A 6,000-nucleotide genomic window follows, 5' to 3' on the forward strand; every position below is an offset into this window, starting at 1 on the left:
TACACGCCAATATTATTGGATCTGTAGATATCAAATACTTTGTAGTATATAACATGTACCTAGAATCACACAATGACATTAATACGAAGTGGGGATAATGAGGCACACCAACAGCTATGTAAGCACTTCACATATAACAATCAATTTACAATATGGTTCAAGCCCATACTCTTCCATCACTGCAACTTCTCACGTCTTCAGTTTTCAGTTAATCATCAGTTTTTGAGGGAACAAAGGCCTTCATGGCAAATACAAGATTCTGCAAAAGCAAAAATATGCTCTGTGCAGTTCAATTGTGTAATCACTAAGTATAACTACTGAATAAGTGTGGCTGATTTTGAGGGGGATGTGAGCCATCACTGAACTTAGGACTTGAATTCAGGGCCTAGTATTCTCATTTGGCATTCTTCTTTAAGGTTGCCACTCTACCACTTGAGACATACCTCCAGTCTAGCTGTTTGCTGATTAATTGGAGATAAAAATCGCAGAGTTTTCTGTCTGTGCCAGCTTCAAACTGTTACCTTTCTAGATTATAAACAACCAATGGTGAAATTAGTTACTTAAAAGTTTATTTTAATTCAATTTTATTAATTAATTAATTTTAAAATTTGAGAAGCTATATGTGGCCACTGGCTGCCATTGTACATTACAAATCCTCACCCTAACTTCAATCCTCCTTAGTGCTGCGGTAGGAGGCTGACTATTCTTCCTGTATGCCTGAATCATTACAATAGCTCTGAATCTTCATGTTTTGCTCCTCCCAACTCCCATTTGGTCTCTTAAGTTGCCACTGGGATGAATTTTTCTAAACAACAACAAAAATATCAGCTAAATTTAGACATCTTAGAAGCTAGAGTCTGTGACACATTCATTTACTGCCTTCTCCCCCATCTCCCTTATGGTAGAGTAGCTACTATACATATCTAGTGGCTTTTAATCATAAAAAATGTCTGTTGGGAAAATATGAACATATTTTAAAAGTATAGCATTCTGGTCACAACTTGTCTTTTACTTCCCTAATTTGGGGGTGTGGGGGGTAAAATAAATGAGGGCTGTTCGGGGCAGGTGGCATACACATACTTTGTTGATTGCATTCTGATGAACTGACTCTGTTCTGCATTGTCCCCTCATTATTATTACCAATGCAGTGGTCAGCAGGAAAACATATTTCTGGACTTCTTCCAATGTGATACTATGTAATAGCTACCATGACTAAATGCTAAGGAAATGAGATTCTCAAGGCAAAAAAAAATCACATTTGTGAGACATCAGACATCATTTTTCAATCCAGTGGCTTATTTCATTGTTTCCTAAATAAATCCATTATTTTTCTTAGTAAAGCCTTCTCCTTTGTAAAGCAAAGCATGACTAAAAGGAATATCGTCAATAGCAACGCTTATTAAGTTTGCTCCTTGCTATTGAAACAAAAACCATTCTGGGTATCAGCAGTGTATTTCTATTTCTCGGGGACAAGCTCATACGTATGTGTGTATGTGTGCATATACACATACCTGAAGTGTATTTGAATATGCATGAGATCTCTTGAGATGTGCACGCTTCAGACATGTTTTCCCTTCTCCCCCCCTTCCTGTTTTTATTGCATTTGTACTGGACAAATTTCCTCCCTCCCATGTTGTCTTCTCCATGGGGGATACACTTGGTTCCTCGGTGCAATCAACTTTTCTCTTTTCCAAGGAGGAAGATTTAATGACAGGGTTTCACCTTTTCAAAGAAAAATGTTTAGACTGGGAGAGATCCGCCATATTAGAGAAGTGTGGTTTGCTCCAAAAATGAGTGGCATAAATCCCCTTCTTTGTGTTGGCAGGGAACTCAGGAAGAAAACTTCTTTAGCTGTTATTGCAATAAGCTGTGTTTGATTGTACTTTCCTTCTTTTTTTAAACAAATGCCTGATTTTCTTGGAACCTAGTTGTTAGGCTTGATGCGTGTTCAAAGAAGCTGCAAATGTATGTGTTGTTCATGCACATGTGATTGGAAAATCCTCAAATTTATTTGCTGAAAAGTTAGCTCCTAAATATTTTTTTGCACACAGCAATAACATTTCATTAGTTTGCACCTTGCAATTATGGCTCTGACTATTCCAAATCCTTTGCCTTGCTTTATCATTAGTGATGAAGTTATACTGCTTTAATTCAGCTCAGGCATGAAAAATAGTTTGATGATGATGATTATGCTTGTCCAGCAGCTAAGAAAGTCATTTATTTTTTCTTAGAGCCAGCTACAGACTGCAAGAACTAAGCCATCATCTTCAGTGGTCTGTTTATTGGGAACACATTGATAGAAGGTGGAAAGAAAGAGCTCCACCTACAAGTGTACAGTAAGCTCCCATTTTCTATTCTGGGACATGAACATCTAACCAATAGATCTCACTTCCTTCTTCCTGTAACGAATTCCATGCTTTAGCTCAGAGAGCAAAATATCCCAACTTGCTGCCTTTGTCTCTTTGTTATGACTGCAAAGTTGATTTCATCTTCCTCCTTTTGACGTTTCTTGCCCCTTCTGTTAGAAAACGGATGTGCTTATTGGCAGTCTGAAGTATATGATACATCCATGTATACATTTCTTTCCAAAGTGGATGTCATTACTTGACACGTTTTGGAGAGAGCAAGCTGTTAGAGATGAATGATTTCCTTTTCAACAGGACAGTGATGCAGAAGGTTTAGAATAAGAATATATGTATTTAAAAAGCTCTGCATACATGAAAAAGGCCAGATGCAAAAAGAGAATATAATGTGTGATACCATTTGTACAGAACGTAAAACAAACAGGAATCCCACGTGCTAGAAGTCAGGAAAGTGGTCCACCTTCACCCCCACAAGGATCTAGACTGGAAGAAGGAATAAGAGGAGTTGCTAGATGCTGACAGTGTTGTTTCAAGATCTTACTTGTGGTTATGTTCTTGGAGATGACTAGAAATTCAGTTGTAACATTGTGCCTTTTCTGTCTGTATGACACACTTCTGTCAAAAGCTGGCAAATATACTGGCGTACACCTAAAATCTTCTCTATATAGGTCATCAGAACAGAACATATTGAGAATTTGGGTATAAGATGGCCTGCATTTAGAGCACAGAATGTTATTGCTGTTTTTCTCCTTCATGATGTATCCTGGCTACTAAATACCAAAATGAGGCACTCTTAACCACTCAGGAGCAGGTCTTTTTTTTTTTTCTGAGAACAGAGCTGATTGCTTGTTTCCTTGCTTTCCTAGTGCATAAACATGAATCCAATGTAATGAGTTTTCCAAAGTGTACTCTGAGGCTAAGAGATCCAGGAATGAAAACGAGGAACTCTTTCCACTAAAAAAGATACTTTAAATAACATTCCAAACCTCTTCCAATCCAACTGTCACCAAATAGTGGAGCTGAAAGGTTGCAAACAACGGTAGTAATAGTAATAATAATAATAGAAAGGAAAACAAGTATGCTGTAACATCAGAGTGCATGGGTAATAATATTTACTCAGAGCGGGATTCACATCCCACTTAACTCTACAGGAACTCTCAACAGTTGGTCTTGACAGCTCTGACAATTCCGAGGCTCATTAACCTATTTGCAGGTGCTCTGCTTTCGGAGCTGCCTGTGTTCAGAGAGAAATATCCTCAAAATTCTCTGACGCAGTCTGAGTCTCCATTCAGAGCTAATCATGATGTGTTTCAGGGCTTCCAGATAGGAAATGAAAGCTCTGGGTGATTCAGAAGTGGAAAGATTTAGAATTCGTAATGCCTTCCAACATCTCATATCTATCCTGCTGAAATCAGAGAGACATGGAAGATGAACAGCCTGATGCAATGGTTGGGCAAGCCTTCTAAGGCTGTCATTTATGAAATTAGGTTATGCTAAAACTCCCAAATATCTGAACCATTCAGGAAAGACAGAGGAAAACCAGAGAACCTCCTCCAGGTTTCTCTTCATTTCTTAGGACATATGTCTCTATTTTTTCTGCTGAATTGCAAGGTAGGATTTCAGAGTTAAATTGCTTTGTCCAATCAGGCTAAGCCCTGGGGAACTGGACAACTCTTGTTCAGTGGTTTCTATTACGGGCGCCTCTGTGAATCCCTGTATTTCTAAACTGCAGGAACTGCAGAATCATTTGCTTGGTAGACTCCCTCCTTTATTGAGACATTTCAGGATTTGCAAATCTCCCTAAACTATTCCTCCGATAAAGGAAATGTGAGTTCTTGATTATAGCCATTCTAACTGGGGTGAGGTGGTATCTCAATGTTGTTTTGATTTGCATTCTTTTATGGCTAGGGAGGTTGAGCATTTCTGCATGTGTCTATTGGCCATCCTTGTTTTCTCTTCAGAGAAGTGTCTCTGTAAGTCTTAAGCCCATTTATTTATTGGGCAGTTGTTTCTTTGAGGATTTGTTATTGGGAGATTTAATTTTTTGAGTTTCAGGTGTATTTTAGATATGAGGCCCTTGTCTGTTGTATGGCTAGTGCAGATCTTCTCCCAATCCATTGGCTTTCTATTGATCTTGCTAGCTATAATAACAACAGATGCAGGAGGGGATGTGGACAGAAGGGAACCTTACTGCATTGTTGGTGGGAGTGTAAACTTTTTCAACCAGTTTGGAAAGTAGTATGGAGGTTCCTCAAACGACTCCACATAGAGCTCCCCTATGACCCAGCAATCCCACTTTTGGGCATTTACCCAAATGATCACAAACAAGACCATATTAAAACTACCAGCACAACTATGTTTATTGCAGCATTATTTATCATAGCTGAGCTATGGAACCAACCCAGATGCCCCTCAGTAGATGAATGGATCAAGAAAATGTGGTGTATATACACAATGGAATTCTATGCCTCCATTAGAAAGAATGACATTGCTCCATTTGTTAGGAAATGGAAAAACTTGGAAAAAAATATATTAAGTGAAGTAAGCCATTCCAAAAGAAACATAGGTCCTATGGTTTCCCTTATTTGCAATAACTAGTATATGTCTGAGACAAGCAGAAATGGTCAAATAAGTTGATGTTAGGCGAAATGAACCCCAAGATAAGGATTCAAATAGTTTTTCTTTCTTGCTATTGTTTCTAACATATTTATAAGATGATTTCTTTGTTGCTTTGCATGTCCCTCCCCCACGGTATAACCCTTGTTTTCACTGTATTTGATGTTGGTATAATTTGTGGAGGGGAAGGGAAGAAACAAATTGTTTAAATAGGGATACAGGTGGACCCATTGCAACAATGAAATGTACAAGACATTATGGCGCAAAACGAACTTTACAACTTTGGCATGGAAGGGGGAGAGGGGGAAGATGGGAAGGGATGGTAAGGGGAAACCAAGGAGGAGGCACCAATGCTTGATAAGAAATGTACTCGTTATCTTGCTCAGGTAATTGTAACCCCTATGTAAGGTATTTTCACAATAAAAAAAGAAAGAAAAGAAGAAAAAAAGGAAACTTGAGTTCGGCCTTGAGAGTGTATGATAATTTTATTATAACAGAGTATTTTTCAAGAATTGTAGCAATGAGGTCTCTGGATAGGGGCTAAGACATGCCTCTTTAGGTTAACTTCTGTGGTGTCCAAAGCAGGGTTGGGGACACTCTCTTGGATATCAATTGCCAGTTTGCTCCAGTTTTCAAACATTTCCTTTCAAATACTTTCTTACAAATAGCCACTCTCTCAGGGATTCTTAGAATTATTTTGGTATTGTAAAATCTTAAGCTTAGCCTTGAAGGTGGTTGAGTTGAAACTCTAAAAATCCACGGCAAATAAGCTGGACACTGTGGTTCTTATCTGTAATTTTGCTAACTCAGGAGTTTCAGATCTGAGGAACTGGGTTTGAAGTCAGTGGAAAAGTCCATTAGAGTCTCATCTCCAATTGACCAGCAAAAAGCTGAAAGTGGAGGTGTAGCTCAAGTGGTAGAGGACCAGCTGTGAGTAAAAAAGCCAAGCAAGAGTGTGAAGTCCTAAGTTCAATCACACACACACACACACACACACACACACACACACACACACACACAC

This window comes from Dipodomys merriami, unplaced genomic scaffold (assembly GCF_024711535.1).
Source record: "Dipodomys merriami isolate MVZ:Mamm:240054 unplaced genomic scaffold, mDipMer1.0.p SCAF_16, whole genome shotgun sequence".
Lineage (NCBI taxonomy): Eukaryota > Metazoa > Chordata > Mammalia > Rodentia > Heteromyidae > Dipodomys > Dipodomys merriami.